A 25,241-nucleotide genomic window follows, 5' to 3' on the forward strand; every position below is an offset into this window, starting at 1 on the left:
ATGACAATTCCCCTGGGTGTGATGGGTTTCCCTATAAATTTTACAAACACTTCTAGGAGTCTATTGTTCTCGGTCGACCTATACAAATTTTATCTTGAAGCCTATCATTCTAAGAGTCTAGGAGCTATTATCAACAAAAGAAACATCAAATTCATACCTAAAGCTAGTGATCTTGAGCATATTTGTGCCTAGTAGCCCATTACCCTACTTAATGTGTCTTATAAAATAATTGCCAAGAAAATTTCTCTTAGATTTTTCCATCTCCTACCTTTAATTGTGTGCCCAGAGAAAACTAGCTTTATTAAGTCTAGGTATATTTTTGACAACATTATTTCCATCTGGGAAGGCATGGAGTGGGCTCATAAATCTAATCAGTCATATGTATTTTTGAAAATTGATTTTTCCAAAGCTTATGACCAGATTGAATGACCTTTCATTTTGGTTATGCTCCAAGCTCTTGGTTTTGGTCCCAATTTTCTTCAGTCTTTGGAGATGCTAATTCTTGTATTACTATAAATAGCTCTCAATCCTAATCCTTTGGGCTCTTTCACTCCATCTGGCAAGGTTGTGCTCTAGCCCCAACTTTATATGTTCTTGCTGCTGAAGGGTTTCATTACTTGCTAGCCTATTATGTTTCTTCTGGCTTGGTTTGTTGCATTTCCTTGCCAGATTCCTCTTCCTAGTTTGTCAATGGACACTTTTCTAATGATTCCTTTCTCACTCTTTTGGAGGATGAGGAAAACATCATGAATGTCTTGCAATGCCTAGACACCTTTTTTCAAGTCTCTAGAATAGATATTCAATGGGACAAAATGCTCTCTTATCGACAATATTTTTTGCTAGCTCAACCTTGGCTTGACCAGTTTGAATGGAAATGGGTCGTTTATAGGGAGATTATTTTATTTTAGGGCATTCTATTTGTCTTTCAAGCTTCACTAATTGATTTATGAAACACTGTGCTTGTCAAGATTGTAAAGAAGCTTGACTATTGGCTTACCAAACTCCTTTCTCTTGTGGGAAAATTTCATATTTTAGCACAAGTTGTCATGGATATGCATGTTTATTATTCTTCTTATTGAGATCCTTCCAAAGCCTCTTATCTAAAATTAGAGTGATTACTCCTTGATTTTCTTTGGGCTTCTGGTTCTGACCATCATGGCTTTTACAGAGTAGCTTGGGATTTTTGTTATCTCACCAAGGAGTTTGGAGGCCCTGGACTTCTTTCCACACAGAAGAAATATCTTTTCCTTTGTTCCAAATGGATTATACATGCCATTAATGGAGATTAAGCTTGGAAGGTTTTGGTTCAACGCTGCATCTCTTCTAGGTTTCCTGTTAATAGGCCTGCATGGAAGGGGATTAGCTTTCAAAGCCTTCTCTTCATGTATGAACTTGTGCACATATAGGACTCTTTTGTTATTAAGAGCATATGAAAAGCTTAGGAAGATGTTAAGCCTTGGCTTTAATGGTCTAGTGATGGGTTTTTTGATGGGCTCTCTTTGAACCAGCAAAATATTTGGTGGTCTCTATTGTTTTCCATCTAGCGTGTTCCTCTTGCCAAGAATCAAGGTGCTAGTGCCCTATGTTTTTTCAAATGTGGCATCAAGACACCTAAGGACCTCTTTTCTAGTGTCTCTATGAGTCTAAGATCTTAGGAAGATATGCAAGTCTAGTTTCATCTTGCCCATTCAGATCAACAGGCTTTTGATCTATTCTGTTTTGCAATTTGAGATCACTTAATTCAAAAGGTGGGTATTCAGTCTATTTGACCTTTGTGGATATACTGGAAGTGGTATCCTACAACTCCCTTCACCAAATACAAGCCAAATTTGATGTACCAATGGTTTTCTCCCCATTTTCTGATGGTGGATACCCTAAACTAGCATTGGCATTTGCAGTCTTCCCTTTGTCAATGGAGAAAGAATTTCAAGACTATTTGGAGTGTCATTACTAAGCCCAAGACTGGACATTTTTTTTGTGCTTAGTGTTTTGAGGTTTTCACCTTGGGCCTCAGCTCAAGCATTTTGGGGTTGCTAATCCTTGGTGTCAATTTTGTGGGTAGCTAGAGTCTTTTTGCATATTTTTTGGTTCTGTAGACGTGCTCAACACTATTGGCACTAGATTCATGATTTCTTTAAGCCATTTCGGCTTGAACCTTTTTCCTATCACATGGTGCTTTTGGGTCACTCCCCTAGGTTCCCTAAGAAATTTACCTAGATTTTCCATACTTTTAGGATGATGATTTTGTTTACCTTATGGAAAGATAGGAATGTTATTCTTTCCACTCCAAGTTTTCTTGACATAAATGTTGCTATGTACACTAAAGCTTACATTTATAACAATGTAATGATGCAGATTCAAGTCCAAGCCAATAAGGTGGGTCTCAAGGTGACAACCTCTAAGAGCTACTCAATCACTAGGGTAATGCTAACTATATGATTGTGAGAGTGCCTCCTGACCTCTTGGCAGATCACACTTCACCTAGGGGTTGCCATAGGCGACGTAGCTCATCTACCCATCACTTGCACACACCATGTTTGTAGGCTTCCTACAACCACTCTTCTAGTGGTGGTGATGGTGGTTGGCATTGTTGCTCTGCTTCTCCACCTCATCGTGGTTGCATTTGGTTTGGAAGTCTGGTGGCTCTCCCTCTTGGTGCTCCTTGAGTGGTTTCTAGAAAATGGCCTTTTTCCTGGAGTTGCTTATTTCACCCCCATGACCTAGTACAAAGGATCTTGACCAGGCTCCCGATGATGCTATTGATGGTTGGATTGTTCCCAATTTTCTTACAAATCTCATCGATTACTTAGCTTTTCATGATTGTGATGAACCAGCTTCCTTAGTTGGCATTACTTTAGCAGCCTAAGAGGCTGCTTAAATGTTTAATTTTTTATGAATAGTTGTTGATTCTATCCTCATCCATGTGAACTCTCACGGACTGATCTTGTATCCCATGACACTTTTTTGCGAATTGTAACTAGCATATTATTTATTAACAGAAAATGACTATTCATAAAAAAAAATCAATCTATTTTTATTTAAAATTAAAAAAATGTATACTAAAATATATGCTACCATAATTAAGTATATGCTATTGCTAGTTACAAGTGAGAAAAATGGATTGGATCGACTCATTCTCATCGAGAACTCTTCAAACTAAGCTATATTTCTTGGAATGCATATTTATTCTTTTCATAAGCAACTGCACAGAGGGTACAATTTCTACAAAGTGAAACAAGGGCCAATAATGTTCGTTAAAAACTACGAGTTCATATTTTGACTATTACATATCTATATCTCTATTGAAAACTCCACTCTCATATATTAATATCTCTAGTGATAACTCCACTCTCATGTAATAAAATCTTCACCATTAAAAATGATATCTTGAGCACCATTAAATATTCAGCAAGGACAAGAAATATAGATGAGGATCGACTTGTACAGAGCTTTGTGTTTATCTATTTATACCTTTCATGGTGAACATAGTTCACTAATCAAACTACAAAGAACATTTTTGCAATGGAAGTGACATATGCAAATATTATATTGTTAGTCATGACCATGCTATGAGATGCAGTTTGGTTCAACACAACATTGCGGGTGCACTGCAAATGTGTGTTGTAGTCAATATGGTTACTATGGTACCACACCTAATTATGGTAGAGCAGGGTGTATGTAGGGCCCATGTCATGGATCTACTCAACCCCCTCCATCCACTCATCCCCCTCCATTCACCTAACCTCTTCTCTTAGTATGTCTCTGCCTTTTAATGATTGAATAAAGACCCTGACCTAAATAAAAAGCAATAGAAAACTCCTCATTTTAACAATTCTAGTTGTTATCAAATTTTACTATAAAAGGTTAGATGGCTTGTTATTATTTGATTCCTAGAAATATATGGATTCATATCTTAAATTTAATCTCTACTGCATAGTCTTTATCTGCAGACTATGCACTTCACTGAGAAAAATGGAACCAAAATTATTGCATTCAAATTCTCAAAGGATTATGTCTGCTCATTTTGGTTTGGATCAAACCCTTCTTTATCTAACATAGAATCTTACTACTTCTTATTATTAATTGAGATCATTCCTAAAGCTAAGATTTATAAAACTTTCACTTATTAGCATTTGGCATTGTTGAAGTTTTTTGAGATGATTCAAATGAAGACCATAATATTGCGTGAGAAATCAAATAATGTAGTTTGTAGTCAAATAGTCATGTTTCAACATGTTAGATTCTCTTTGCATGAAAACCACTAATATAATTTTCATATTTTCATATGTTAGAAGATCTTTACATGTAATTTGATGATGTAATTTTGATTTATAAGTTTTTATATCTGTAGTTAAATTTAACGAGAGTTCATTTCTTTAGAGCTATAAATATAGTGATTATGCGAATATCTATAATTTAGGTTGTATGCTTATACAATATTTAAGGACTTGCACATAAAACTTTATTAGAAGTTATTATAAAAAGGGTTAAACAGTTTAGGAGAGAAGTTTTTTCTTTTAATCATCCTTGATAGTGCAATTCTCAAAAGTATTTCAGTATAAACAAAACACAATAGTTCAAATCTCAAATCAATTTACTTTACTAACTTGTAAAAGCTTACTCTTAATGTATGTGACTCATGAGACACAAGGATATAATTTTCATTCAATTACAAAATTTTACAAGATGAATTTTTCTTTTAATCATTTTTGATAGTGCAATTCTTAAAAGTATTTGAGTATAGACAAAACATAGAACTTCAAATCTCACATCAATTTATTTTACTAACATGTAAAAGTTTACTCATAATGTATGTGATTCATGATAGACAAGGCAATAATTTTCATTAAATTACAAAATTTTACAAGATGATTTTTTTCACAACCTTGGTTATATCTCAATGGTAACATGAAATGCTATATTAAAATAGATAAAATCACTCTAATAAAATATTTTATCACCCAAAACATAATTTATCAAAATATCATGTAGATTCAATTTAATGTGATGAATAAATTTAGTATATATGAGACATTTATCTATTTTGAGTAAATGATACATATGGAGCACAATACTCATCATCTAATTTTTAATTCAAAATAGTAAAGTTCATAACCATGTCAATATAATAAAAGGATCAATAAGTAATATTTCCTTCTACTTTTCTAATAGACATCACTATAAACTTGCTATCAAATGAAATCAAGTAGTACATGTACAATTACTTGCCATATTCATATTGATTCACCTTAGATATAGCTAGTCACTGAAATAAATCTAATAATATTTACCTAAAGTCCAAAAAAAATAAGATGTTATTCCATTACTGCTATTTCTATATGAATAAACTCAATAAAAATCATGTGTTAGTACTATAAAAGTTGAAAACTTCAACTTGTTCTAGAAATAAAAGCATGTGACCAAACAGATAAAGATAACTATTTTCATAAAACACAACCACTTTAGGTATTTTATTTTTGGAAACTTCAAAGGATCTATGTGAACATATTGATCCTAGTAAGAAAAAAGGAACCATGAAAGTATTTTTAAACCTTAAACTTTTGAAATATTTTAAAATTTACATATTCTATCAATACAAGAAAAAATAGTTTTAAAAATATTAACAGTAATATTGGTTGAAAGAAAAATATAATTTTTGTACCATAACCATGATCTATTATCTTGTTTTTGTGCAAGTAGTTATGTGATTAGCTATGTAACAACTACATTGCCTTGCAACACTATGTATGAAATACACAACTTTTTGATAAATGAGATATTGAATATATTGTTTCTCTTCTCATTCTTTGACATTTTGTATGACAGAAACTTTGGAAAGGGGTCTAATAGCCCATTAAGAACACAAGGAAATACCTTACTTTTGGGGGGAAATTAGACCAAGGCATGGAGATTACTTGGGTAAGAAATAACATTTCCAAGGGACACTATTAAATCCATGATGCTCAAAATGTGAGGCCCAAAAGAAATCTCTAAGAAGCTTCTAAGGTTTAGAGTAAAAGGCTAGAGTGGGAGTCTTTTTTCAATAGTACACATGGTTAGCATCCAAAATCTCTAAGAAAACTTTGAATTTACTAGCTGATAGAAGAATCTTTGTAATACAATAATCCAATGTTTTGGAAATATTGTAAGACACAAAATTCCAATGGTCCTAGCTAGAGCTTGAAAGGCATACTAAATACCCAAAAAATGAAATCTTTCTCCATGTTGAATCCAATTCCATTGATATTTTTCTTGCCACAATAAAGCAAGTAGAAAGAAGTGCTTGTAGCAGAGCATCTTGTCCCTTTGAATAGTAGAACTAGTTTAGAGTTTCTCTCAGAACTCCATAAGAAAAAAATTAGGAATTTTTTATTTTGAATAATTTCCTTCCTCCAAAAATGTGTATTGAGACTAAAGGATATGGAATGGGCTGACAGGTACCCAAACCCTTCAAGGGCCAAAATACACAAAGCTAGGGCTAGAGGACATCACTGGTGGATGGATTGATAGAGTAAAAAATCATCATATTTCCTACAATTGATGGTGATGCAAGTACAAGCCTCTGCAAAAAGCATCTCTATAGAGTGGAGAAAAATTGGTCCAATTCCTAAAGCTTTAAGAATAGCAAGAATGAATGACCATTCTATACAATAATAAGCTCTATAAATGTCAATTTTGAGAAAGAGAGCTTGTTGCTCAAACCTACAAGCCCATTCTATACCTTCCCAAACAACAATGATGTTGTCTAAGATATGATGGTATTTGATTATACCATTCTACTCTGGATAAACAATAATTGACAAGACTTGGAAAATTTTAAGCAACAAGGATTTGACTATGATCTTGTAGGAGACTTTGAGCAACGTAATAGGTCTCCAAATAAAAAATACCTTGATGATCACATACTTTAGATATGAATTTGATATTTCCTTTATTGATAATGTTACCTAAAGACCAAAAATGATAGGCTTGTCGATAGATATTTGATTTTTAAATGAAAGATTTAAAAAGGAATAAAATGTGTAAGTCATTTGATAGAAATCGTGGGTGAGAAGGATGAATTTTTCAATCCAAGACATTGTATAATAGGTCCAATAGAAAATATCTTTTAAAATGTGTACTAGATCTACATATATTCTTTAATTACGTATTCTATATAATTAGTTTGATACAGTCCTTCTTACTTCTATATCAATTCAAATGTTGTACAAACCAATGTATTTTTCTATTCTTCAAATACTCCAAACTTTATCTGCACATATCTTCAATTAACTCATATGAAAACCAAAAATCTAAAACTTCCACATCGTTATACACTTATAAATTCTTATAGAGAAATTAGCGCAAGGTATCAAGATTCATTGGGTAAGCAACTATATTCCCAAGCAACTTTATAAAATCCATGATACTTAGAATTGGAGGCTAGAGGAAATATTTGAGATGGTTCTTGAGTATAGATTAAGAGGCTCAAGAGGAAGCCTAGTAGGAAGAGTAGTACGCATGGGTAGCATCCAAAACCTTGGAGAAAACTTTGAATTTACTAGCTAACAAAAGAGGATTGGCAAAATAAGAATCAAACTTTTTGTAAATTTTTGAAGCACAAATTTCTAATGGTCCACAACCAAAGCTTGAAAGGAAAATGGAATACCAAAAAAAAGGAATATTTCTCAACATAATGTCTTGAATCTATTTCCACCAATTTTTTGCAAACCATGATAGAAAAAGAAGACCTAGAAACCAAACAAAAAGTGTCCATAGATTGGAGAGAACTTGAAATATTTTAGTTGTCCTTAAGGTACGTGATAAAAGAGTCCTCAATATAATGCCCATTGGCAAGCTGATTGGGATCCTTGGGAAGGTCAATGACTTTCACATCACTAGATGAAATGGAATGGGTTAGCAAGTAGCCAAACCCCTCACTAACCAAAACATATGGAGTCAGTGCTAGCGAACATCCTTGGCAGATGGACTAAAAGAGGACAAAATCCTTATATTTCCTACCATAGATGGCGATGAAAGTGGAAGCATAAACAAAAATAATCTCTACAGAGTGGATTAAAAATTGTCAAAATCCTAGAAGCTTTAAGTATAGAATAAATGAAAGGCCATTCTATACGATCGTAAGAATTGGAAAAACCAATTTTGAGAAAGAAAGCTTGTAGTTTAGACCTATGGGCCCATTCTATACTTTCCTAGAAAACATCATTGTTCTTTAGGATATAGCAAGATTTTATTAAAATATTTTAATCTAGATGAACAATAATTTGTAGGAGATGACAAATTTTAAGTGCCAGGGCTTTGGCTATGATCTTCTAGGAGACATTTTGTAAGAAAATGGGTCTTCAATTATAGATATCTTCATAATCACACATTTTAGGTATGAAGTGGATATTTCCTTTATCAATAATGTTACCTAAATATTATTCTAAAGATAGGATTGCAAGTAGACCTGTTATTTTTAAATGAAAAGTAAAATATAATATAATATATGTAAATGATTCGATAGAAATCATGTGTGAGAAGGATGATTTTGTTAATCCATACCATCGTTTAATAGGTCCCATAGAAAACATGCCTCTTTTAAAAAATTTGAACAAGCTCTACATATAGTCTTTAATTAGGTCTTTTGTAGAAACAAAATTATGTCATTCTTCTAACTTCTATCTTTATTTGAATTTAGTACAAACTCACATGTTTTTCTATTCCTCAAATACCCCAATCTTTATCTGCACATAACTTTAATTAACCCATATAAAAACTAAAAGTACAACTTTTACGTTATTGTACACTTCTAAATTCTTATCCAATTACATAGAATAATTCATTTTTTAATAGAACCCTATAACCTAGCTTGTTATATTGTGTGTTCTTCTCCTCACCTCATCACCGTGAAAATCTCTCTCTCTCTCTCTCTCTCTCTCTCTCTCCCTCCCCCCCCCCCCCCCCCTTCAAGTGATCTAATTTCCACATTAGTTGTACTATTCCAAGATCCCAAGAATCTAAAGAGGGACATACAACCATTAATTATAAGTGGTCAATTTCACCAAAGACAAGAATTTAAGACCATAGTTGATGTGTATATTCCTTCATGTAAACCTATACATACCACCTCACAAGTCACACAAAATTGAAAAATCTAAAGAAGGATTATTTTTAGCCATGGTGAGATACATAAAGTTATTAGTGTTAATTAAAATAACAATGGCAATCATTGGAGAGATTAAATTTGTGTCAACACAAAATTATGGTTGTCCCAAAGAAATTTGTTCTAGTCAATATGGCTAATGTGGAACCACTAATGATTTATGTGGAAAGGGTTATCAGAAAGGACCATATAAAGCTAAATATACTCAAAATGAATACATTATCACAAAGGACTCCCTCAACCATATTTAATGTCAAAACACTTCCTCTCACATGTTGGGAACAAATTCTATACATACGATGGCTTTATTGAGGTAGTGCTAGCAATTTCCTTGCCTTTGGCACCATTCAAAGTGTTGATGTTCATAATAGAGAGTTTTCCACTTTATTCACCCACATCGCCTATAAGACTAGAAGTATGTAGAAACATGGTTCATTATGATTGTTAATAAAAATAATAAAATATTTTTACTGGGGAATTATGAGAATATTTATGTTTTTTTTTTTAATCTTATTCCATATAGAAGATGTTTAAAATCATCCATATTGTGAGGATTCCTATTAATATCCTTGCACAAGTGGAAATAAATACTATGGATGAGGGCCTTTGTAGCTTCGCTATTAATAATTTTTTCTTTCAACTAATCATTTTTTTATTACTAATTTTTTTCTCTAAGATTCCCATGATTACTAAAGGGTGTGGTAATGTTATTGTAGGAATTAAAAATACATATCTATTTAAAATTATTGTGTATTTTTTATTTTCTTTGATGTTACACAAAATGTCATATCATTACTAGTCAGTGTATGTTGAGCTCACTTGACTAATGAAGATAGTTTCCTGTGTCTTATGAGCATTCAAAAGTTTTCCAAGTTTAGAAGACAGTGTCTATCGAGATCACTTAGGCATCAAAAGAACTTTTCAAATTTTGAGTGTTAACCAAGCTAACTCAGTTAACTAAGGAGATGAATATTAAGTATTCTAAGTTGTATTCAAGCTAACTTGACAATTTGTATGATATAAATATAAGGTCAAATTGAGGATTGAATATGTGGAACAATAATAGAAGATTTGAAGATGTTTAGAGGAAGCGGATTAGAAGGATAAGAAAAATATCCTTGTTAAGCTACAAAGGTACATTCAATTGAGAAGAATAAAGTATACAAGCTAGAATTGAGATCTATAATCAACAATTCAATTGTATCGAAAATGAAGTCATCTCATTATTACTCTCTTACCATTGCAATAGTTATCTAAATCTCTTAACAGAGTTGGCCTAAAAAATATTTGTAAATCCTCTAACAAGGTGGAATTTCTATTTAAAGTGTCTTAAAGACCTCTAACAAGGCCACTCTTAATAGGGTGATAAAATCTTCTAATAGGGTCACACCTAATAGTTTGTTTTGTAACCTTTAACAAGCTTGGCTCCTAGCAAGACTCACTTCAAAAGAGTGAAAACTATTATCTAATTGCAATTGGCGGTCTTCCCCAAATTGGATTTCCATGTTAAATCTTGGCGTCACTAGTGTTCATTCTATTTCTTTTTTATTTTCTTATTAACCAATTGCTGAGTTAGTTCAGTGCTTACCAAGTTACAAAATTTGCTAATGTAAATTGAGTGCATGTGTGTTTGTTGAGTTACTAAAGAATACAAATTAATTAAAACTTTGATTTGTATTGAGATCTAAGTGATTTGGGGTTTCTTTTGTTGTACTAGATTTACACCTGCCCTCTTAGTTACTCCTATATTTCCAACAATTAGTGTTAGAGTATTTTGTTCTTGCAAAGAAGGTGTCAAGGACCGAACCTAAAGGTTGGGTGGTCTTACAGAACAGAGATTTCTAAGTTGAATAGAGACAAATTTGTAGCATGATAGGAACTTTTGAAGTTGCATGGAAACCATCAATGATTTGGTTTGAAATACTTTAAAACTTCTTTAAAAACTCCTAATGGTACAATGATTGTAGAAGAAATTGCCAAAAAAAAATTCATAATATCATTATGATTGACATAACATGAGCTCTTAACTATGTTGAATTTGATGAAGTCAAAGGATGTGCTACTACTAATGAAATTTGGACCAAACTGAAGGATACATGTGGAGGTGATGATAATGTAAAAAGAGCCAAGGTAGAAATCTTGAGAGGACAGTTTGATTAGATAAAAATGTGAGAGGATGAAAACATTACAAAATATGTTGAGAGAATCAAAACCAGTGTCAGTGCTATCAAAGCCTCTAGAGGAATAATTGAAGATGTAACAATGGTAAGAAAGGTACTCAAAACCCTTCTTCTTATCTATACATTAAAGTACCTTCTACTCAAGATATGAGATGTGATCCAAATAACAAGATAACTTTAGATGCTCTAGTTGGAAGATTGACACATTTGAACTAGATAACTTTGATAATTATACTCCTCACTCTAGCAATCTTGAGTTTGCATTTGAAGCCAAGGTATCACTCAAGAAGAAAGCTAAAAATTCTAAAAGAAAACAATCTGAAAGTTAAGAGGAAGAAAATTATGATAGTAATGTTGAAGCCATTGAAGCATTACTTGCAAGAAGGTATCCTAAAGGAAATGGAAAGTATAAAGGTAAAATTCCTTTAATATGTTTCTCTTGTGAAGAAGTTGGACACATTCTTGCAAGATGTCCAAATAGAGAGGACAAAGATGAAAATAAGCATAACAAGTACAAACACAAGAAGGGTTTCAAGAATTTCAAGGACTACAAGGACAAAGGTAAGAAATTTTTTTTTATAGCTAAAGATTAAAATAGTAGAAAAGATGATGAAATGGTATATATTGCTATAAAAGATGGATCTAATGATGAAGGAGATAAATTGGCACTTATCTCTCATATTAGAAATAATGATACATGTATTATTGATAGTGGTTGCTCACATCATATGACTAGTGATAAAACAAAGTTTAAACACGTGGAAAATAATGATCGTGGTAGTGTGACACATGGAAACAATGAACCTTGTTGCATAAAGGGAAAGGGTTATACCTTACTAACCAATGAACTTAGATGTGATAATGCTTATTGGATTGAAGGAAGAAAATATAATCTATTGAGAGTGGCATAGTTGAATAAGATTGAATTCAAGGTAGAATTCATGAATGGGAAAGCCAAACTACTAGATGGGAAAGGAAATCTGGTTAAATCTTGTAAACCAACAAAAGGTAATCTATTCTACCTAGATCTTAGTGGAAGTTCATGTTGTATTGCTAAAGTAGAAGAAAGATGATTATGGCATAAAAGGTTATGTCATGTAAACTTTGAAAATATAATCAAGATAAGTAAAAACAAAAGAGTAAGAGGTATTCTTAGTTTGAGGAAACTAGATATGGGTCTATGCAAAAATTGTCAAATTGGAAATATGGGAAAGACTAGTTTCAAAAGAAAGAACTATCGCTCAAAAGAAGTCTTGGATTTGGTTCATACAGAACTTTGCGGACCTATTGGAATAGAGCATTATAATGGAGATAAGTACTTTATTCTTTTTGTTAGTGTAAATAATTATTACTTACACTTTACATAAGTTTACTTAGGATAAATTCATTATTTTATTATTTATTAGGTTAGACACCAAAGATTTTGCATGCACATATGAGTTGTTATGTCAACAACATAGGAGTTAGCATCTAATTTTAGCACATGGTGTCTACAACATCTCTATATGAGGAACACCTTGTCATACTTATCCTCTCATTGATGCACATACATTCATGCACAATGGAGGATAATCCACTTCAGGTGGATGTGTGCCTAGTTTTAATGCTTATCTCCTAGTACATTCTAGAGACATTCTAAATGCATCTTACAGGCCTTTATATACAAGCACCTCTAGTGTATTATATCATATCTAATCATCATCTGATCATATCATATAAATTCATTATTCATATGAATATTCTAATCATACTCTATTAGTCTATTTTGTGCTAGCTGTTGAGCTTCTTGGTCTTGGGTGAATTTTTCCCTAAGAAAAATTCTTACATGGTATGAGAGCTATACCAAATTCTTACATGGTATCAAAGCTATACCAAATTCTTATATAGTATTAGAGCCATTGGAGACTCTTCTTGCTTTCCCTCACTAAGGACACCTTAATTTAGATCCAGAGTATCTATAGATATTGGGAGTGTCTAGAGCCAAAGCGGACATCACCATTACATATAGAGCATCGATTTAGTGAAAATTGACTATAAATTTGCCAATGCTAGGCTATAGTTAAAATTGAGGCAATTTTCTTTTGCAAACAGGAAATCGAACATCTGATTTGTAGAATTGGTATGATAATTTCAGATATCTGAATTTAAATTTTTGATTTTCACATTTTATAATTTGCATCTCTGCTATTTTTTTCAAATTTGCATTATTTCCTAGAAAATTTTGGCCATTAGGCCACTAGGAGAGATTTCTTCCAAGTGAATATTGGAGCTTGCTGGCACAAATCAAATATAAGCATCATATTCAGAAGGTCAAAAAACCCTCAAATCAAATTGTGTTTCATCCAAATTGGACATCTGAAGCAAAATCTAGAGTCATTTGTATTTTTGGAGGTGTGACACCAGCGATTCAATAAAAATAATTACAACGGTGATTTTCATATAGCAATAACTCCCTCATACGGACTCCTTTTTAGGAGAATTTTTTTTTGTTTTGGGGTAGAATTTCATAGTATACACATTGGTGTAGGTTGTTTGAGATCTTTGTTCCTAAATTTTTCTGTGAATTGCCAATCTTTATCTTTTCCACTTCAAATACTTAGTACAGGCTCATTTGGACACATATTCAAGTTCCATTTTTTTATAGAGAGCATGATTTTTTGTCTACTTTCTAGACCTACAATTAGATTATAAGCTTCTATGGATAGAAATATTGCTTTCAGAGATAGGCCCTAAATTGACAAGTGGCTATTATAAATGCACTAAGTATAAAGTGCCAAATCATACATTAGGGGGTGGTTGATTGATTAGTTTTGCATTTTGCGGGGTGCATACATTCATTGATCTCATGGAGTTTTGTTTCACATGTTAGGGTGCTATTAGACCAAGGTTGACAATGACAAACTATAACAAATGGATTTCTTTGATGATTGATCATCTAAGTGAACATAAGGAAGTGTTTCCTTATCTATACATGAAGATATTCCCACCTAATACTAATTAGCATCATCTTCATCTTCTTCTTTACTTTATGTATAATAGTGTGAGTTAGGAATCTTTTTCTCCTCTTAGTAAGGCAAATACTCCTCATGACATTTGGATAGCTCTTTCGGAAGCATATGAAGATCCAAAAGTTCCTCCATTTCTAGAGGACATTCTACCTCTAGTCTATTGGATACAATTGATTAATTGTGCATTTTCTTTGATGTCACACAAATATCATATCAGTTGTGAGTTAGTTCTTATTAATATCACTTGGTCAGCAAGATAGTTTTCCTTGTGTACCGAGCATTCTTGAAGTTTACTCTATGAAGATAGTCTCTATAGAGCTCATTCGAGTGTCAAAGGAAATTATGGTAGGAAATAGTATTAACCAAGTTCACATGGTAAACGAAGGGAAATTTGGACAGAGTCAATGTTCACCAAGTTCACTTCATTTCCAAAGGATTTTTGCAAGTTCATAGTGATAACTAAGCTTCTATTTGTTAACACAGGAAATCGTCTCAAAAATATATTTACCAAGCAGGGTCGGTAAATGAAGGATTTTGTTATTTTGGCATATAATCATAATTATTTCAATCGGTAAATGAAGGATTTTGTTATTTTGGCATATAATCATAATTATTTCAAGTGTTGGTTCTAGTTGACTATGGTGATGATTATTTGTTATTATAATTTGAATTTGGGCTGAATTGACAATCTAGATGGTATAAATGAAAGGTCAAGTTGAGATCTCTAGTGTGTGTGCAAGTGTGTTGATTGAATTAAGAGGGGAAGAGTGAGAATAAATTTGAAGGATAAGCAAGTATTCTTGTGGAGCAAACAAGTGTTATTTGATCAAGAAGGATCAAGTATGAAGTAGAATAGAGATCTATAATTAGTAATTCAATTGCATCACAATTAGGTCATTTCATTGTTACTCTCTAACCATTGTAGCAGTGATCTAAAATCTCTTAACAAAGTTGGTTTAGTAGCAAGTTATAAATCCTATAATAAGGTGATAGTTCCATTGAACTATTTTAAGACCTCTTGCAAGGCCACTCCTAATAGGGTTATTAAATCCTCTAACAAGGTCACACCTAACACTTTATTTTGTAACCTTTAATAGATTGGCTCCTATTAGGGCTTACATCAGAAGAGTGAAAAATAGTAACTAGTTACATTGGTGATTTTCCCAAATTGGGTTTCCACATTAAATCCTGTTGTCTCATGTGTTCATGTTATTTCTCTTATTCTTGCAAATTAAGTACTATTAATGTTTTAAGATCAGCTAAAAGTAATTCACACTCAGCATTTACTAAGTTATGAAATTTTCTATGTGTTTATCGAGTATCAATAGCAATCAATTTTCTCAGTTTAGATTTCATTATTGACATCCAATGTTTCTGGGATTTATTTTAGTGGTAACTAATCCCCCCCCCTCTCTCAATTAATCCTATATTTCCATCAATGTGTATCACAGCTTTTGGTGCTTGCAAGAGAGGTTTCAAGGACCTAAGCTAAAGATCAAGATGTCTTAGAAGAGAGAGATTCTAAATCTAAATAAAGACAACTTTTCAGCATGGTAGGGACTCATGAGAGTTCATCTGGTCACCACTAATTTAGGCTTGAAATACCTTGATGAAGAATACAAAACTCCTACCAATTAGAGATCTTGCTGAGAAAAAGAACCATAACATCATGATGATTGATATTGCATCTCCTCTCAGCTATGTTAAATTTGATGAGATCAATGACTGCAAAACTTCTTTTGATGTGTGGAACAATCTAAAGGACATCTATGGTGGTGATGAAAATGTAAGGAGAGCCAAAGAAGAAAGCCTTAGAGGATAGTTTGATCAAATAAGAATGAGAGGATGAAAATGTTGCCAAATATGTGGAAAGAATCAAAGCTAGTGTCAGTGCAATCAGAGCTTCTCGAGGAGAAATCAAGGAAGAAATTTTTGTAAGTAAAGTTCTCAAAACATTGCTTCCTATCTATGCAATTAGAGTATCTGCTATCCAAGAAAAGAGGTGTGATCCAAATCACAAGTTAAGTTTGGATGCCTTAGTAGGAAGATTGATAGCTTTTGAGCTAGCCAACTTTGACAATCATGTTCCAACTTCCAAAAATCTTGAGTTTGCATTTGAAGCTAAACTTTCACTAAAGGAGAAAGGCAAGAAAATAAAGGACATTTAGTCAGAAAGGGAAGAGGAAATAGAGGAAAGTTCTGACAGTGATCTTGAAGTTGCTGAAGCTTTATTTGCAAAGAAATATTCTAGAAGTAGAGGAAAATACAAAGGTAAAGTTTCCCTAATCTATTTTTCATGTGAAGAGATTGGTCATATTACTGCCAAGTGCCCAAACAAAGAGAGCAAGGATGAGAAGAAGAGTCACAAGTACAAAGGAAAAAATGATTTCAAAAATCACAAGTCATATAAGGACAAAGGTAAGAAGACATGTCCTATGGCTAAGGATTCTAATAACAATGAAGATGAAATAGTATACATTGTTGTAAAAGATGAATCTAATGAAGAAGAAGATAAGATGATGCTTATCTCTCATGTTAGTAAAAATGACACATGGATCATAGATAGTGGATGTTCACAACATATGACTGAAGACAAAACAAAATTTGAACATTTTGAACACTATGAAGGAGGTAGTGTAAGGTTTGGAAACAATGAACTTTTTTGCATAAAACGGAAAGGTCAAATCTCATTAAAAAAAGAACTTGTATGTGACAATGCTTATTAGGTTGAAGGACTAAAAAATAATTTGCTAAGTGTAGCACAGCTAATCAATATTGGATTCAAGGTAGAATTCATGCATGGGAAGGCAAGACTACTGGATGACAAAGGGAATCTTATTGAATCAAGCAAACAAATAAAAGGTAACCTATTTTATCTTGATCTTGGTGATTGCTCATGTTTTATTGCTCAAATGGAAGAAACTTGGTTATGGCATAGAAGATTATGTCATGTAAACTTTGATAATATGGTCAAGATAAGAAAATTTAGAAAAGTAAGAGGTATCCCTAGTTTAAAGAAACTAGATGTTGGATTATGTAAAAATTGTCAAATTGGAAAAATGGGAAAGACTAGTTTTAAGAGAAAAAAATATCAATCTAAAGATGTCTTAGAAATTGTCCAGAATGATGATTGTTATGTATCTTAGAGAAAATTTAGAAGCATTTGAGAAATTCAAATGGTATTTGGCAAGAGTAAAGAAGGAAATAGGGAAAAGATTGAAATACTTAAGATCAAATAGAGGTGGTGAATTCATCTCCAATGAATTCAATAACTTTTGCATTGAAAGAGGAATCAAAAGATAGGTATCAGCCCTTGGTACTCCTAAGCAGAATGGAATAGTTGAAAGAAGAAATAGATCCATCATGTTTTGTGCAAGGACTTTGATGATTAAAAAGAATGTTGCTATGAAATACTGGAAGGAAGCCATTAGCACTATAGTTCATATTTTGAACCGAGTTCAGTTGAAGAAGTACTCACATAAAACTCCCTATGAATTATGGTATGGCTATAAACCCAATGTATGTTACCTAAAAGAATTTGGAAGTAAATGTTATATCTTGAAAGAGTCTAGAAAAGGAAAGTTTGATGTGAAAGGTGATGAAGGTGTATTCTTAGGATATTCTTGCAAAAGTCGGGCATAAAGATGTTTGAATTTGTCTACTCATAAAATCATGGAAAGTGCGCTTATGAGAATTGATGAGTTTGTAGAAAAGACTGAAGAAAAAACCAAAAGGGAGCTAGAAGATTATAGAATATTTGTTTACTTCGAACCTTATGCATTGCTAGAAACATTTAATAATAAGGAGACTTCACCTCCTAAGTCTTCCTCAACTACCAAGTTGCAAGAAGTACAAACCAAGTCATAGGGACCTAAGTCACATTCTGAAGCTACCAAACCAATACATACTGAGTCTGAATGACCCAAGCCAGAAGTTGAGATTCAAAATGAAGACAATGCAATTCATTCAAAAGGCAAAGAACATGTATTGCCCAAGTATGTCAGAAGGCAACATGCACCTAATCAAATTATTAGAGATAAATTAGAAGGTACTATGAAAAGAAGAAAACTAAAAGGTACATGTTTATTTGCTGAGTTTGAATCTACAAGTGTTAAAGATGCATTGAAAAATGAAAGTTGGATTGAGGCTATGAATGAAGAAATAGAACAAATAGAGAAGAACAAAACTAGGACCCTTGTTCCTAGGTCCCAAGATAAAAATTTAACTAGAAAAAAATGGGTATTTAGAAATAAGTTGAATGAAGATGGACAAGTATCAAGAAACAAAGTGGGATTGGTATGTAAAGGCTATTCTGAAGAACAAGGAATTGATTATGGTGAGAATTTTTCTCCTATTGCAATATTAGAAGGTGTTAGGACCATACTTGCATATGCTACTAATAGAGGATTCAAAGTATATTAGATAGATGTTAAATTTGCATTTCTCAATGGTATTCTTGATGAAGAAGTCTACATTGAACAACCAGAAAGCTTTGTTGATACAAACAAAAGGGACATGGTCTAAAAATTACTCAAAGCATTATATGGTCTGAAACAAGCTCCTAGAGCATGGTATGAGAGGTTACATAACTACCTTATATAGATTGGTTTTCGAAGAACAAATGATAATGTTTAGTAGTTTGTATATCAAGGAAGGACCAGATAACAAGATTGTATTGGTAGAGATATTTTTGGATGATACTCTATTTACAGGGAATGATGATCTATGCAAAGAATTTATTTAACAAATAAACAAATAGTTTGAAATGTCCATGCTTGGTGAGATAAAATTCTTTGTTGGATTGCAAATTCAGCAAAACAAGAATGGTATATATATTACACAATATAAGTATGTCAAAGAGATACTCAAGAAGTTTGGTATGGAAGATTCTTATCCAGTTGGTACCCCTATGTGTATTGGACTAAAGCTTACAAAAGATGATGACACCAAAGAGTTAGATTAGACCTTATATAGATCAATGATTGGAAAATTATAGTATTTAGTTCACACAAGGCCTGATATTGCTTTAGCAATTGGGATAGTGGCAAGATTCTCGAAAAAACCTAGCGAAAATCATATGATGGAAATCAAAAGAATCTTGAGATATTTGAAAGGCATTGAAGACTATGGTTTATGGTACAAAATTGGAGGAAACTTAGACCTAAAGGTATTCATTGATGCTGATTGGGTAGGAAATCTTGATGATAGTAAAAGTACAAGTGGTAGAGCATTATTTCTTGGTAAAAGTTTGGTATCTTGGACAAGCAAGAAGCAAAACTGCACATCCCAATCCATGACAGAAGTAGAATATGTTGCAATAGCAGTGAATTGCTCTAACATTATTTGGTTTAAACAATTGCTGGAAGGAATGAATGTTGAGATCAAAGAACTAGTTGTCATGATTTGTGATAACACCAGTGCAATTAACATATCAAAGAACCCAATGATGTATTCCAAAATAAAGCACATTGCTATAAAATATCATTTTGTCAGAGAATTGGTGTAGGAAAAAGAAATCATATTAGAATATGTTCATACAAAAGAATAGATTGCAGACATATTCACCAAGCCATTACCTAGGGATGCATTCTTGTATCTAAGAGGTAAGTTAGAGGTCATTCCTCTGCCCGAAGCTAACTAAATGAAGTTTTAGTTATACATCAACAGGAACCAAGTTGAAGATTAATCAATTGATGCAGCATAATCAAGAGAATATTGAATATGAATTAGTACTCAAGGTACATTCATACTAATTTTGTATGTGTTGTCTTTGGCATGTGTTCTTAAAGAAGGAGAAGTTTACTATCATATCTTTTTGAAATTTTTTTTTGACATTACAAGAGGGAGAAGTGATGTAATTCCTTCACAGAGGAATATTATTGTATAAAAGAAGAAGTTCTTGTGAAAAATCTAAGAGCGGGAAACTTTCTATCAGAGAAAGTCTTGTTCTCAAATTTCATTGTGCTATGACATGTTGTGTTTCCATCAATGCCAAAGAGGGAGATTGTTGGATACAATTGATTAATTGTGTGTTTTCTTTGCTATCAGACAAATGTCATATCAATTGTCAATTAGTTCTTACCGAGCTCACTTGTTTAGCAAGATAGTTTTCCTTTTCTACCAAGCATTCCTAAAGTTTACTCTATGAATATAGTTTCTACCAAGCTCACTCGGGTGTTGAAGGAAATTATGGTAGGAAATAATATTAACTGAGTTCACATGGTTAACAAATGGAAAGTTGGATAGAGTTAGTGTTCAATAAGTTCAGTCAGTTGCCAAAAGATTTTTGCAAATTTGCAGTGATAACCAAGCTTCTATTGGTTAATACACAAAATCATCTCAGAACTAGTATTTACCGAATAGGGTCGGGAATGAAGGATTTTGTTATTTTGGCATATGAAGGAAAATTATTTCAAGTGTTGGTTCTAGCTGACTATGGTGATGATTATTTTTTATTGTAATTTGAATTTGGGCTGAATTAACAATCTGGATGGTGTAAATGAAAGGTCAAGTTGAGATCTCTAGTGTGTGTGCAAGTGTGTTGATTGAATTAAGAGGGAAAGAGTGAGAGTGAAGTTGAAGGATATGTAGGTATCCTTGTGGAGAAAAAAAGTTTTGTTTGATTAGGAAGGATCAAGTATGAAGCAAAATAAAGATCTATAATCAGCAATTCAGTTGTATCACAATCAGGTCATTTCACTGTTACTCTCTAACCATTGTAGCCGTGATTTAAAATCTCTTAACAAAGTAGGTTTAACAACTAGTTGTAAATCCTCTAACAAGGTGGCAGTTCCATTGAATTTTTTTAAGACCTCTTGCGAGGCTACTCCTAATAGGGTGATTAAATCCTCTAACAAGGTCACACCTAACAGTGTGTCTTGTAACCTTTAATAGGGTTGGCTCCTAACAAGGCTCACTTCAGAAGAGTGAAAAAATAGTAACTTGTTAAATTGATGGTTTTTCCCAAATTGGGTTTCCATGTTAAATCCTAATGTCTCATTTGTTCATGTTATTTCTCTTATGCTTGCAAATTAATTACTATTAATGTTCTAAGATCAGCTAAAAGTAATTCACATTCTACATTTATTGAGTTACAACATTTTTTGTGTGTTTCTTGAGTATCAGCAACAATTAGTTTTCTCAGTTTAAATTTCATTATTGACATCCAAGGGATCTAAAATTTATTTTAGTGGTAATTGATTCACAACCCCCCCCCCCCCTCTCAATTACTTCTATATTTCCAACACAGTCACTCCAGTTATGGTACCTCCAACTCTAGATGAGAGTTCACCTCTTGGTGCACTTGTTTCTTCTACTGATCCAGTTCTAGCCATAGATGCTCCTGATTCGGTGCAGTAGGATTTACCATGTCGTCCTGCTTTAGCTTCATGGGATAAATTCCTTCTAGACATTGTAGGGCTATTTGTGGAGTCTTACATTGAAGATGTGGGAGACATCATTGATGACATCGATCTTCTCTTTGCTGAGGAGACTTCTTCACTCGTTGGAAGGGCACACTCTAACCGTCAATGACTTCATTGTTCTGGAATGATTGTGGACACTTTTTTTATAGAAAATGGAGAAGGACTCTTTCACTTATGAGGACTCATATCATTCTTTGGATATTTTCTTCTAGTTTCCTCAGACATCATATTTCTAAGGATTCTTCCTATCACTTGGGGAGCATTCTCTACTACACCTATAACACCATTTCTTCCTACAAGGAGGACCATCATTTAGGTTTCATGGTGTAGCTTCATAAGTTTGCAAGGAGCTTCTATCATGGGTGTGCATCCATCATTGAGGAGAGGTGACATTGCTTCTCTCCCTCCATCTTCCTATAAGGATGCTTCATCATCTTTGGAGCTTGATTCAGCATCATAAATGGACATGCCTCCTTTTTTTCCACCTTCTTGTGAGCATTAACCACATTGGTTTGTGGCATCTACACTCATCAAGGACTTGTTGACATATGAGTAGACTTCAAAGGCAACATCCATAGGATATTACATCTAGATCCCTATTCCATCTTCCTATCCATAGTGGGAAGCATACTTGCACCTATACTTGGTGTATCTTCTTCTTAAATGGAGAAATGTTTTTTGTAGGTATTGGATTCTCTTTTGTCTTCAAACACTCCTCATTTGGAGATCCTTCACTAATGGGGGTATTTCATGGAGGGATTCTCTATTGTATAAGCATGATTTATGTCATAATGGGGGGTCTTGATTACTCCATCCATTCATGCATCTTTTTTTATTGTACATATTTCTCTTTTTGAGGGAGGTTTTTTCCCATGAAGTTTTCCCTCTTTCCTCATTTTCAAAGAGATTCCATTGCATTTCATTTCATTTGTACATGGGTATCTAACATGGCCTAGTAGCTAAAACCCATTATGCATTTCATCATACCTTTTGTGAGCTTAAGTGCATTCCCCAAAGTTGCACTTAAGGGGTGGGGGGGTGTTAGTGTAAATTATTATTATTTACAATTTACACAAATTCCAACTCTGAATCTACAAGCTCAAAACAATGCAAGCACCCTTCCCTCGAGTTTTTGGACCTCATCTAAGCAATTGAAGGCCCCCAATGGTGAGCCTAAAGATTTTTTCTACAAATATTTCCACTAAAAATTCGCAACAACTTCTCTGATAATTAAGCTAGAGAAATGAGATTTTTAGGGTAGGCTTAAAACTCTAAAATGAAACTTCATGTAGAAAATGAGAATATTTTGAGCTCTTATGACAAACATACTAAAATAGCAAGTTATCATAAATAGTAACCACCCTGTCTACTAGTACTTAGTAAAATAGAAAAGACTGAAAAGATTAATTTTGTCAAGCCTTGAAATCAATTAATGCAAGGTAGATTTGATAGAGAGTAAGTAGAACTTGAAGAATATTTTAATACATCATAGTAGTGTTAACACATATATTGTGAAGAAAAAAAAATCCACTACCATTAAAGCTTGAACTTGTAACAAATCAATCATAAGCCAACATTATACTAATATTGAAAAAACATTATGAAATTTGATATAAACTTAGTATAACTTTATGTGATATCAGAGCCTTGTAAGGAAAGATCATATTAAGTTTAAAAATTCAGATTCACATCTAGAATCATAGTCTTATATTATTCTTCCAAAAATTCCAAACATGATAAGGTTCAAAAATCATCTTGCAGGTGGTGACAAGTTTATCTTGTAAACTTTGAATATTGATGCTACTAAAAGAGAACAAATTAGAATCCCTCATGAAAGAGGAAAATGAACAACCAAAAGATGATCCAAAGAAAACTCAATGGATTGATAATAATGAGAAATCCATGAAAATAATAGTGGATGTTGTTTAAGATCATATAGTACCTACTGTTGGAAAACATGAAACAACATATTTCATGTTCAAAGCCCTTGAGAATGAATTTATACAGTAAATAATACTGGCAAAAAAATTTCCCATAAGAGACAAATGAATCATATGAGCATGAATAAAGGAGAATCCACAAATTCTTTCTTTATAAGAATCACTAAATTAAGAGATCAACTATCTTCAATCAGATATGAAATTGGTAATAACGAGTTATCCCTAATAGCATTAGGAGGACTACGAAATTCATGGGAACCATTTGTACAAGGTATAAGTGCAAGATCTAAAATTTGAATATTAGTTTAATTAAGATATGATTTTCTTCAAGAATAGTCGAGACAAATGACTAAAGGGAAAAATGAAAAATAAAAACTATAGATGAAGACATTCGTGTTCTTAATACCAACTCCCATAAGAAGGGTAAGAAGAAGAACCAAAGAAAGAAAATAAATTTTCATGGAAAAGGATCTTCAAAACTGAAGAAAGACATGTCTAAAATTCAATGTTTTAGATGTTATCAATATGGAAATAATGTTCTAAATTTCCCCAATCAATCAAAACTTCAAGCATCATTTGCCAAAATTGATAAACCAAATGAAGGTTAAGACCTTGAGTACCGTGCCTTATATTTAGCCTTGTCTAGTCAGGTATCAACCAAGTCCAACACTTGGATAGTTGAGAGTAGATCGTCAAGACATATCATAGGATATCAAGATAATATAGAAAACATGTAAATAGAAACAGATGAAGGTATGATTGGGGATGATTCTGTAAATTCTAGAAAAGGAACTAGGACCCGCACCATCAAACTGAAATCACAAAAGTCTATTCAACTCTCTAGAGTACTATATGTACTAAGCATTAAAAGAACTTATTATTTGTATCAAAAATTGAAGATGATGGATATAGAGTTACATTCATGGAAGGAAAAGTACTAGCATGGGAAATAAATTCAAATATAAAGAAGCCTTTTTACGTGTGAACCCTGACATTCTTCATTAGAGGATATTTGGATGCCCTATGTATATTCATGGACCTAATCTTGGAGAAAAGGAAAAAATAAGAACCTATTGGAAGTAAAGGAATCCTTATTGGTTATAGAGAAACAACAAAGGGTTACAAAATACATACACCAAGAAAAATAAATAGAACTCAAAAGAGAAAACATCTTTGAAGAAGACATTTCTTTCAAAAGAGAAAAAATTCCAGATGAACTTGCAATGCATGATACAACCAAATCCATAGAATAGGTTCCTACTCCTCAGATATAAAGGGAGCGCCCTAAAGAGACTTCAAATGGGAAAAAGATCCTTCTAGAGATTCAAGAAGAGAGTCTTGATGATAATCCTCAAAGGCCACTTTGGGCAAAGAAAATAATAAAGGGAGGGGATGAATTTATAGCACCTAAAGGGACATTCAGAGAGAGAAAAAGACCTCACAAATTAACATACAATACTTTCATGTGTGAGCCTCCTAACTATGAACCTTATAATGCTTCTGAAGCTATCAAACATCTAGTTTGGAAAGATGTTATGATAGAA

This window comes from Cupressus sempervirens, chromosome 1, assembly GCF_028749045.1.
Source record: "Cupressus sempervirens isolate cs-2001-9-10 chromosome 1, ASM2874904v1, whole genome shotgun sequence".
Lineage (NCBI taxonomy): Eukaryota > Viridiplantae > Streptophyta > Pinopsida > Cupressales > Cupressaceae > Cupressus > Cupressus sempervirens.